Source organism: Amblyraja radiata, chromosome 1, assembly GCF_010909765.2.
Source record: "Amblyraja radiata isolate CabotCenter1 chromosome 1, sAmbRad1.1.pri, whole genome shotgun sequence".
Taxonomy (NCBI): Eukaryota; Metazoa; Chordata; class Chondrichthyes; order Rajiformes; family Rajidae; genus Amblyraja; species Amblyraja radiata.
In genome coordinates this window covers 50,211,974-50,224,830 of record NC_045956.1, presented here as the reverse complement: position 1 = coordinate 50,224,830, position 12,857 = coordinate 50,211,974, and positions in this window count along the sequence as shown.

Genomic DNA, 12,857 nt, shown 5'->3' with positions numbered 1-12,857 from the left:
TGTCTGTATACAGTTCGTACATTCTCCCCGTGACCTGCGTGGGTTTTCCCTGGCTGCTCCGGTTTCCCACACACCAAAGACATACAGGTTAGGCTAATTGGCATGGGTAAAAAAAATAATTAAATTGCCCCAATTGTGTGTAGGATGGTGTTAGTGTGCAAGGATTGCTGGTCGGCGCGGACACGGTGGGCCAAAGGGCCTGTTTCCGCGCTGTATCTCCAAACTAAACTAAAACGTTATAGATGGTGAGCGTAGCCTTGGTGGGCCGAAGGGCCTGTTTCCATGCTATATCGCTAAATAAACTAATCAATGTGCAGTGTCCTTGGTGGGTCCCATCTGCCTCAGAAAGGCATGAGTTTAATTAGACTGTTCTTGAGTATCAGATTAAGGCCAGTGACCTGATTCTGATAAAGTTCATCCCAGCAAACAATACCTAGGACTGGGTGGGGCATGGAATAGAAACAACAATTCTGTTGATCTTGGTAGCATCAGGGAGAATGAGAACTTGCCAAGTGAGAGGCAGGAATCTGGACTGTGTCCATTGTATGTTCTGTACATTACATGCAATCCTCATGCATTCTCAATTAATTTCCTGACTGAGAGAAAATTTATAGGTGTCAAGATTTTATCGCCACTTTACTGGGCAGAACAATGGCACTAGGTCTGCCTCCCTAGTCCAGCAATCCTGGTTCAATCCTAACCTCAGGTGCTGTCCGTGTGGAGTTTGCATGTTCACCCCGTAACCACATGGCTTTTCACCAGGTGCACTAGTTTCCTCCCACTTCCCAAAGACAAGCAGATTGGTAGGTTAATTGGCCTCAGTAAATTCAAAAGAGTCAAAAGTGTCTTATTGTCATATGTACCAAAACAGAACAATGACATTCTTACTTGCAGCAGCAAAATATGTTCGTATGTAATACTTCGGCAAGCAGTAGAATGTGGGAGAAGTATATAAGAATGTGGGTTAATGGGTATGAATGGGTGATTGATGGTTGGTATGGACTTGGTGGGCTGAAAGGCCCACTACCAAGCTATAGTTCTGTTTGACATGGAGTCTCTGATCTGCAGACAAACAAGAACTTAAAAGCTACAACCTAAACTCAACCTACATTACCAGCTGTGATGACACAAACCATGGTTTTGTATCTTTTCATACTAGTTTCCCTTTCCCCTAAGTCTCATTCTGAAGAAGGGTCTCGACCCGAAACATCGCCTATTCCTTTTCTCCAGAGATGCTGCCTGACCTGTTGAGTTACTCCAGCATTTTGTATCTATCTCTGGTCATCAGTGGGATGACTTCTGACCACTATGATGATTCTTCAAAATGCACTTGCAGTTTCTTATTCAGTTCAGATCCTGAGTGATAGGATAAACAGGAGAGACTGAATGGCCTTCCCTCGGTCCTATATTTTAGTTGCTATTTTCACAGATTCCTATTGAACAAGTGAATCCTAACTCTTCATCACAGAGACTGTCCATCCCTGTTTCATTGGGTTAATCCATGAGCTCTGCAGTTGTTCATATAGAGTTTGCACTTTCTTCCTGTGACCACATGGGTTTCTTCCATTTGCTCCAGTTTCCACCCACATCCCAAAGATGCACAGACTGGGAGGTTAACTGGCCATTGTATATTGCCCCTTGTGAGTGAATGCTATGGAGGGTCAATGATGGGAATGCAGAGAGAATAAATACTCAATATTACTGTAAATGTGCACTTGATGTCCAGCCACTGCCTCTGTTCTCGCTGACCTCCACCATCCTCAGAGACAACCTCAGAAGAAAGCTCGGTGGCACAGTGTTAGAGTTTCTGCCTTACCCTGGTTCGATCCTGACTATGGGTGCTGTCTGTATGGAGTTCATATGTTCTCCCTGTGACCGCATGGGTTTTCTCTGGGTGTTCCGGTTCCCTCCACACTTCCAAGACGTGCAAGTTTATCGGCTAATTGGCTTCGGTAAAATTGTAAATTGTCCCCAATGTGTAGGATAGTGCTAGTGTACGGGGTGATCTCTGGTTGGCACAGACTCAGTGGGCCGAAGGGACTATTTCCGCGCTGTATCTCTAAACTCTGTCCCTCCCCATCACCTGTTTTACTCCACGAGTGCAGATCACACACACTCGCATTGCTCAGTAGTGAGACTCACATTGACAACCTCCAGCTAAACATTGCAATTGTGTAATTGGAAAATTATTTAATCTGCAAATTCCCAATTACAATGTGCAATTACTCCATATTTCAATCAGGAGCACATTTCCATACGATAAAATTAATTTTATGCTGAAACTTGATCAAAGGGGGAACAATTAGAAAAGTCATGCAGTATTATGTTGCTTTACAGACAGTGTGATTTTTGCTTTTATGAAGAGGGAGTTTCACTCTATAAAAATGGTTATTAGTTTCACTCTTGGTGCATATTTCAGAGACAGTCACATCCTTCCCATCTGGCAGGTTAGCAGAAAGTGATTGAGGTTGATGAGACAATTAGATTGCAAAAGGCAAAGAGGGAATTTCAGTACAACAGTCCCTGCTACAAGAGTAACGTGGTGATGCTATAATGCAACTTGAATCTGTGGCCATTTTATGAACTAAGAGACTTAAGGGCCTGTCCCACTTTCACGACCTAATTCACAACCTTTTTTGGACATTTTTCATCATGTTGAAAAAACGCTCAGACCAATTTAATGCCACGAGTATCTATGACCAAGCACGAAAATCGCTATCAAAATATGGAGGGGACCGGGGGACAGGGGAGACACAATTTCTTGGTGGCCGCGCGCGCTTGCGCACTCACACACACACGTGCGCGAGGCTTCGGAAGCTCAATCCAGCGTTACATGCAGCTCAACTCTGCCTGTCTCGCCGAGTTAACCTACAGCCTGCCTGGACTGACGGGACACCAGCGCTGCTTCTCCACGCTGACTGTAAGCCTGGGCCATATTTCCCGCAAGTCCAGGCAGGGCTGTAGGTTAACCTGGTGGGACAGGCAGAGTTGAGCTGGGTTTAGCGCTGCTTGGTTGCGCTGGCTGTGGGCCTGAGGGCACCACGCCCGTCTGACTCCCGATGTCCCTGGCCACCCCTGGGCGTGGGGGGGGGGCGGGAAGGTTGGGGAGGGGGGCACTCGGGTGGGGACGGGACAGCGCTGGAGACCCTGGATCGATCCTGGCTGCGGATGAGGCGCAGGTCTGTGCCGAGAGTGTTTTGGCACGTATCCCTCCTCCAATCACCGCGCTGAATTATCACGGTGAAAGGTTCCGCCAACATTGCCTGCTGACCGACGTCTCTCTCGTCCAATCAGCGCCGTCGATCAGCAGTCCCACCCCCACTGTCTCGCGGAAAGCGGAGATTTCACCGGTTTTTAAAATCCGGATTACAAAAAATTGGGGGGGGGGGGGCTGTCCCCCACCTCTCAAAATAGGGAGGGACGTGTCCCACCTGGCTCCCTCGGGATTTCCGCCCCTGCCCATGACTAGCATCACGACCTACCTACGACCTACCGACGATCTCCTATGACCTCCTACGACCTCGTGACGGCCATGCTGCGAGTATGAGTCAAGGGCAAACTCAGCAGAGGTCATGAATTAGGTCGTGAAAGTGGGACAGGCCCTTTACTGTTCTGGACGCCTCATTACAGGAAGTATGAGGAGACTAAGCAGGGGTGTGGAAGAGGTGTACCAGAATGATGCTTAGATTCGAGGGTATTAGCCACAAGGAGAGTTAGACAGACTTGAATTGTTTTATCTGGAATGCCGGAGGTTGAAGGAAGACCAGGTAGCAGTGTATAAACATGAGAAGCTTAGATAGAGTAGGCAGTGGACAGTCAGAACCTTTTTCCCCGGGAGGAAATATCAAAGAATAGAGGGCTTAGATTGAAGGTGAAAGGGGCAGGTTTAAACGAGATGCGTGGGGCAAGTTGTCTTCACACAGAGGGTGGTGGGTTCATGGAACAAGCTACCAGGGGCGGTAGGGGAGGTGGTCTCGATAGGGGATTTGAGGCTTTAGGACGGACACATGGATGTGCAGGGAATGGAGAGATATGGATCATGTGCAGGCAGATGAGATTAGTTTATCTTGGATAGACACAAAAATACTGGAATACTCACTGGGTCAGGCAGCATCTCTGGAAAGAAGGAATAGGTGACCTTCTTCAAACACTTGCCACAGGCATTGTGTACTGAAGGGTCTGTTCCTGTGCTGTACTGTTCTATGCTCTGAGGTGTGTAAGATTATAAAGTTACTTTAAGCATTTCTTGTCCACTTCCACAAAACAGATCTTGTTGCTTCCTAGTTTCACAACGCATAGCCATTGGAGAGAGAGAGAGAGAGTGATAGAAAGCCACAAATAGATGTGGTGGAGGGAGGAAGAGGTCAATGGGTTGTGTGTTGCAGACTGGCATGTAAAAGATACCCGTAAGGAAAGACCATTCAGCCCTACCAGCGCAGCCTGTCATACAGAATCTCAGTGCAATTTCCCTTTCCCCCTATACCCTGGCACCAAGCTCCCCGGAATAATTGTTTCATAATAGCAGCTCATCATTTATACATCACATTACTGACTGTGGTTGATGTAGTGTGTAATTTTTTTCTTTCTCCTTGAGTGAGTTTCGAGCAATCTCTTTTTGGATATGTGTCAACAATATCAATGCACCAGTCCAAGCACTTCAGTGTGTGGCTGGAAAACTGACTGCAATGTCAGAGGTTATGTTTCCCAGTCGCTGGTGACAAAGGTGTTGACCCAGTTTGGTGTCTGACCGTACCGTTATAAAGATGAAATGTACAACCTTACCCAAGAGGTTAAGGAGTTTCAGGGGAGATGACTGCAGCTGGCAGCATGATGTTGGAAGCTGATTATCTCTCAGTCATTTGCAGCTGATATCTTCTCAGCCTTTCCAACTGTATCTTTTCCCAGTGATCAAGTCTGCCGCTGCCATTCTGGCAAAGCCCTTAATTTCCACATTGTCCATTTGGAAGAAAGATTCCTTTAGATTAGGGAACACCAATTATCCTAAATGCAATAAAGAAAATGATCAACAGCGATCATAACGCACTTTTTACTGCTGGCATTGTAAATGCATACTAAAGCAGACTCGGGGCGTGGGGTGATCGATCGCTGGTCGGCGCGGACTCAGTGGACCGAAGGGCCTGCTTCCACACTCTGTCTCCAAAGTAAAGTCTCAAGACTCCTGAACTGTACAGTAATTGGATAACTGCTACAGGACTACTACTGGGAAACAAAGAGGTGAAAACTGGAGTTCCTTCACAACAGGATGCCGCAGCTGTCGAGTTGCTGCCTCACAGCGCCAGAGACCCAGGTTCGATTCTGACTATGGATGCTGTCTTTGCTGAGTTTGTACGTTTTCCCTGTGACCATGTGAGCATCCTCTGGGTACTCCGTTTTTCTCCAGCATTCCAAAGACATGCAGGTTTGTAGATTAATTAGCTTCGGTAAATTGGCCCAAGTGTGTAGGATGTGAAAGTGGGATAATGTAGAATTAATGTACGGGTGATCGATTGTCAGCGTGGACTCAGTGGACTGAAGGGCCTGTTCTACGCTGTATCTCTAAACTCTAAATAAACTAAATTACATAGATGGTTCCCCGATCAGAAGATAGAGGCTAAGAGGCTTTTGGATAAGCACATGGATATGCAGGGAATGGAGCTATATGGATCTTGTACAGGCAGTGGAGATTATTTTAATTTCGCATCATGTTCGGAATGGACATTGTGGGCCGAAGGGCCTGTTCCTAGAAGCTGTCATTCTGCAGCAATTCATCCATAAATAAAAATAACGAGTTGGGATCAACACCTGATTAACCCAAATGTTACACATGGCGCAGAGGTAGAGTTGCTGCCTCACAGTGCCAGAGACGCAGGTTCGATCCTGACTATCTTGGTGCTACTATCATCATAGAACATAAAACAGTACAGTATAGGAACAGGCCCTTCGGCCTACCATGTCCATGCCGAACATTATACTAACTTAATCTCCTCTGTCTGCACATGATTCATACCCCTCCATTTGTTGCATATCAATAGACAATAGACAACAGCCAATTGACAATAGGTGCAGGAGTAGGCCATTCGTCCCTTCGAGCCAACACCGCCATTCAATGTGATCACGGCTGATCGTGCCCAATCAGTACCCCGTTCCTGCCTTCTCCCCATATCCCCTGACTCCGCTATCTTCAAGAGCCCTATCTAGCTCTCTTGAAAGTATCCAGAGAACCGGTCTCCACCGCTCTCTGAGGCAGAGAATTCCACAGGCTCACAACTCTCTGTGAGAAAAAGTGTTTCCTCGTCTCCGTTCTAAATGGCTTACCCCTTATTCTTAAACTGTGGCCCCTGGTTCTGGACTCCCCCAACATCGGGAACATGTTTCCTGCCTCTAGCGTGTCCAAACCCTTAATAATCTTATATGTTTCAATAAGATTCCCTCTCATCCTTCTAAACTCCAGAGTATACAAGCCCAGCCGCTCCATTCTCTCAGCATATGACAGTCCCGCCATCCCGGGATTTAACCTACGCTGTAAACCTACGCTGCACTCCCTCAATGGCAAGAATATCCATCTGCCTATCTAAAAACCACCACCCTGGCAGCATGTTCCAAGCATCCAGCACACTGTGCAAAAAATACACATTTCTCCCAAACTTTGCCTCTTTCACCTTAAAGCTATGCTCTTTAGTCCTTGAAATTTCCACCCTAGGGAAAATGGTTCTGACTGTCTATTGTGAATTTGTCTCTCTTGATCTGACATATTTATAACAGGTCTCCCCTCAACCTTCGATACTCCAGAGAAAACAATCCAAGTCTGTCAAATTTCTCCCTTCAGATAATATCTATTGATCAAGTATTGAGGAAAACAATGATTCGTACAATTATTATCATGTGGTCAGTGGGAAGACGCAGACTAGGGTTGCATGATGCTGGTTGGTAATGTTGCAATAACATTATACATTTTCAGTACGTTTCCTTTATGACAACATTCAAAGACATTTGAGCTTTGGTTAGTCATAAGAACATGAGAAATAGGAGTAAGAGGAGGTCATTTGTCCCCTCATGCCTGTTCTGTCATTCAATGAGATTGTGGCTGACCTGCACTTTGCCTCAATGCCACTTTCCTGCATTCACCCAACAAACCTTGATACAACTTTTAATATCAGCCTTGAAAATGCTTAATGCCTCAGCCTCCAAAGCAGAGAGAATTTTAAGAGCACACAACCCAATGAGAGAAGAAAATCCTCTCCATCATAGTGGCCCCTTACCCCCAGACTAACCCCGTAGACCAATGGTTTAATGATGCTTTTAGTGTCACATGTGTGAAGTGCAAATCCACAGTGAAATTATTTTCTTACAAACACTCCAGTAGGGTATTGCCATGTCCAATCCATCTCAGATTACCAAGTGTACAGAAATGGTCCACTGATCCAGCAAGCAAGAGGCGCCATTTTTTGGCACCATTTTCAAAGTCCAGTCCACGCTCTAGTTGTTATGAGTCCCAGGCTGCTACAGGGCCTCCAGCCATCGCCATTCTTGGACATCTAGATCGACCAGTAATCTGACGTTGCCCTTCTAACCCATCCACCTTTGTACCCCAGGGGGCGTTTGCTGCAGCCAATCTCGAGGGCGCAGTAGGTGTGACCAGGTTCCCTCTCCTCTCCTCTCCTCTCCTCTCCTCTCCTCTCCTCTCCTCTCCTCTCCTCTCCTCTCCTCTCCTCTCCTCTCCTCTCCTCTCCTCTCCTCTCCTCTCCTCTCCTCTCCTCTCCTCTCCTCTCCTCTCCTCTCCTCTCCTCTCCTCTCCTCTCCTCTCCTCTCCTCTCCTCTCCTCTCCTCTCCTCTCCTCTCCTCTCCTCTCCTCTCCCCTCCTCTCCTCTCCTCCCTTGCTCCTCACCATTCGCATCCAATATCATCGCTGGCTCTCTCCTCCTGTTCTCTGGTCTTCAGGAGCCGGCTAGACAGACTCCCCCATCATGGACATGTGCGCCCGGTCCTATGTGTAAGGAACTGCCTCGGCAGCAACCCCCCTTCCAGGGCACAGTCCACCGGGTCCAGTCCCGTCTGTCAACCTCATTGTAAGAACCATGTCAACTCTGACAAGAGTTTAGCTAAATTTAGATAAATGAATTTAACTAAATTTTCCTGAATGTGTACGGTAAATCCCATAATCAGGCACGTACTACACGATGTGTGAAAGAAAAATAACAAGCTGGATGGAATTGTTGTTTGCATTTTGCCCTTTTTGTTCTTTTGAATCGTACATAATGTCTACCTTGCAATAGAGAAGAAATATTACAAGTAAACATATTCAGAACAATATTTTGCAATGCTGCATTTAGATGGTAGATTAAAACTCAATATTTATGAATATAAAACTTATTGCAATTTTGAGTAATAATGTGATATTCGGGTATGTTTGTTTCTTAAGTTGCAATCATAAATGGATTTTGAAATGTTATTGTGTTATGAGTTTCTATTCAAATGAGGCTCTTTTACAAATGATGCTGCGTAGGAATGATAAAGAGGTACCAGGAAGGAAATAAGTAAAGTATCATCTAACACTTTGTGACACACAATGATATCTACTTGCAGAATTACAATTTTCATGTGCCTCGAGCAAATGAATGATTGAAATTAATCTCAGCCTCTGAGTTCGCTGCTGGGTTTCGAAATTGCTATAAAAACTTATACCAAGGAATCCATTACTGAGGGAAATTAAACTGCTTCGATGGACAGATGCTCCAAGATGGAGCGCATCAAACTCACCGTAAAGAGCATCAGTTGCTTCAATGTCTGCAGGTGGATGTTGGAGATGGGAAGAACCACTCTCCAGGGCATTAGGTAATACTTGCACTTTAACTACAAATGCACCCCCCCCCCCCCCCATTCAAAGTGCCAAACTCAATCCAACATCCCAAACTTTCCATGTAGCTCTGAAGAAGCCCCCCTCTGTCTTTTGAGGTACAATGTGGAAACAGGCCCTTCTACCCACCGAGTCCGCGCCGACCAGCTCTCACCCTGTACACTAGCACTATCCAACACACTAGGGACAATTTACCATTTTACCAAAGCCAAAGGCATTGAGGGCTTATGCCGTAGTGAAGCTAGAAATTAATTTCTATTCTGTATGGAGTTTGTAAGTTCACCCTGTGACCGCGTGGGTTTTATTTGGGTGCTCCGGTTTCCTCCCACACTTTAAAGACGTGCTGGTTTGTAGGTAGATTGGCTTCTGCACATTTTCCCTAGTGCGTAGGATAGAACAAGTGTATGGGTGGTCGCTGGTCGGCGTGGATTCGATGGGCCGAAGGGTCTGTTTCCACGCTGTATCTCTGAACTAAACTAAACTGAACTATTCATTATAGTTGAGCATTTGCTACACTTGCAACTGGCAATGTAGACTATACATGCAGTTGAGTACAGGAGGCCTGTCTCATTCTTAATTGTGAAAACAAAATGGTACCCCATTTATTTCAATCCTGCTCGAGGACCCAAGAAACTGTTCCCATCTGGTCTAATTCTGTCTTTTGGTTCAGGCTTTGGTCCCACTGCTTTTCTGGAAGATGATCTGGGAGCTTGCACAAATGAACTGGCAATGATTGTTGTTACTTGTTTAGTCTGCGCCCTCACCATGGTCGGGTTGAATGCTGATGTGAACAGATGGCCCAGTAAAGAGTTGGCAGCGCGAAGTGCTCTGCTAATTAATAATGAGGTGTTAGTGTGTTGTTTAAGTGCTTAGTAGCTGCGAAATACAGAGGAAGAAAAGCCTTGTGTAGGAAGGAACTGCAGATGCTGGTTTGAACCAAAGATAGACACAAAATGCTGGAGTAACTCAGCGGAAAAGGAAGTATCTCTGAAGAGAAGGAATGGGTGAAGTTTCGCTTCTTCAGAAGAAGGGTCTTGACTCAAAAGATCACCCATTCCTTCTCTTCAGAGATGCTGCTTGTCCCGATGAGTTATTCCAGCATTTTGTGTCTATCTTCGGAAGAAAAGCTTTGTTTGTTTTATAAATTAGTGGATTATTTCAGTTTAGGTTGAATTTTTTAAAAGTTGAAACCTTTCTTTTGTGAAGGCAGGATTGATTCTTGGCAGGATTGATTACTTCTGTGAGTGTCAGAGGATGTAATTGAAACTGATAAAATGTTTGCCGTATGGATGAAATTGATTGAGCTTGTCCATTGATGAAAACACCTGGAGGTTGGCTTCAGTCTCCAGTACATAGCAATTGTTGGAGAAGTTGTGGGAAGAAACATAATGACCAAGCAAAGCCTCAGAGGATTGGATTCCATAAATGGTAGGACCAGTTTAACTCTGAATATATAAGACAAAGATAGACAAAAAGTTCTGGAGTTAATCAGCAGGTCAGGCAGCATCATAGATTTAGTTCAGTTCAGAGATACAGTGTGAACACAGGCCCTTCTGCCCACCAAATCCGCGCCGACCTGCGATCTCCGCACACAAACACTATCCTAAACACACTGGGGATAATTTACAATTTTACCAAGCCAATTAACCTACAAACCTGTACGTCTTTTGAGTGTGGGAGGAAACTGGAGATCCCGGAGAAAACCCACGCAGGTCACTGGGAGAACGAACAAACTCTGTACAGACAGCACCCGTGGTGAGGATTGAAACCGGGCCTCTGGCGCTGTAATGGCCCTGTCCCACTTAGGAAACTTGAACGGAAACCTCTGGAGTCTTTGCGCCCCACCTAAGGTTTCCGTGCGGTTCCCGGAGGTTGCAGGTGGTTACCAGAGGTTGCAGGTAGTGGAAGCAGGTAGGGAGACTGACAAAAACCTCCGGGAACCTCCGGGGATCGCACGGAAACCTTGGGTGGGGCGCAAAGCCTCCAGAGGTTTCCGTTCAGGTTTCCTAATTGGGACAGGGGCATAAGGCAGCAACTCTACTGCTGTGCCACATTGCTGCCTGACCCACATCTCGAATGTAGACTGCTGGAGAAAAAGGATGAGCAACATTTTAGATTGGGACACTTCTTCAGAAAAAGATCTGAAGAAGTGACTTGACCTAAAACGTCACCCATCCTTTTTATCCAGAGATGATGCCTGACCCACTGAGTTACTCCAGCAGTTTGTGTCTATCTTTGGTATAAACAGCATCTGTCTTTTTTGTTTTTGTTTCTATAGATAAGAAGCTAAGTTATGCAAATTAGCTAATGGAAAATAAATCCTCTTTGTGGGTATTTGTGATTCTGGAGCAAATGTAGATTAAATGTTGAAAATTTAGATGACCGTTACTCTTCACTCTTCCCTTTCCATTCAATTAACATCTGGAATAGTGGGGTCTGGAGGTGTAAACCTTTGACTCATTCAGTGCGGAGTTATGGAGAGACAAGCAATTGCAGCTGCTGAAATCTTGAGCAAACCACATAAAAATGCTCAAGGAACTCAGCAGGCCAGGCAGCATTTGCGGAGGGAATGAACAGATGATGTTTTGGGTTGAGACCCTTCTTAAGGAAACTGAGGAGTGGTCCTGACCTGAAATATTATGTATTGTAACAAACAGCACCCAAGGCCAAGATTGAACCCATGTCACTAGAGCTGTGAGGCAATGGTTTTACCAGCTGTGCCACACTAGTTGAAAGATGTAAGGAGACTTGGCAAGACACAAAAAGATAGAAGCTTCTAGAAAGGTTCGGACCTCCCCACCATCAAAGGGATTATAGGATTCGCTGCCTCAAAAAGGCAGCCCGTATCATCAGAGACCCACACGACCCTGGCCACACACTCATTTTACTCCTGCCATTGGGAAGAAGACAAAGAGGTCTGAAAAGTATAATGTCCAGTTCACAAACAGATTCTTCCTTGTTCTGGAACTTATAAATCACGCTTGACTCGACTATGCACCAGTTTCCTCTGAATGGGGAATCTAGAAATAGAGGAAGAAGGAGACACAAGAGAGTAGGTCTGAAGAAGGGTCTCGACCCGAAAAGTCACCCATTTATTCCATCCAAAGATGCTGCCCATTCCGCTGAGATACTCCAGCATTTTGTGTCTATCTACAAGAAAGGTGGAACAGGAGCCCTTCAAGCCTGCCCTGCCATTCAATATGATCATGGCTGAACTATGCTGGCCTCAATAACTCTTCTGTGCCATTTCTCTATACCCTTTTCTTCGTCAATCTACAAAATATTTATCCCACCTTCACTTTAAGTACCTCTAATGATCCAGCTTCCACCATCAGTAAATTCCAATGATTCGCCATCCTCTCCAAGAAGAAATCTCTGGATACTTCAGATGTAATTATGTCCCCTTGTTTGATACTTTCCCATTCTAGAACACAACTTAACATCTCCCCTGTCAAGACCCTTAGGATCTTATATGTTTGAATACAGTCACCTCTCATTCTCAGGGCAAAAAGCTATTCATTTAAGACTGCGATGAATAGTATTTTCCGTCAATGAGTTTCCATCAAAATCCTCTTTGGCATTTTCTCTGCCAGAGGATATAGTCAAGCATGAGAGAGGTTGAATGAATAGTATTGGGCACCAGACAGAAAAGGGGAGTTGAAGCTAAGACCAGATCAGCCATGATCTTATTAAATGGTGGCGCAAGCTCGAGAGGGCTGAGAGGAGTGGTAATACCAATCCACATGGGTAAGATTTACAGAAATCTTACTAGGCCTCAAAAAGTAACGGGATTGATTTTGAAGTTGTAGCATTTTTGGGAATGCAGAAGAAAATATAGTTAGTATATCCTGATTTCTACAATGGTCTGAACCATTATTTATATTCTTTGTTATTAATGGAGATATGGAAAGACTGGTGATTTTATTTGTGAAAGAAAAGATTTTGCAAGGGAAGCATCGAGGAGTGCAAATGGCTGTTGGATTATATTAGGAAGTTTTGCATC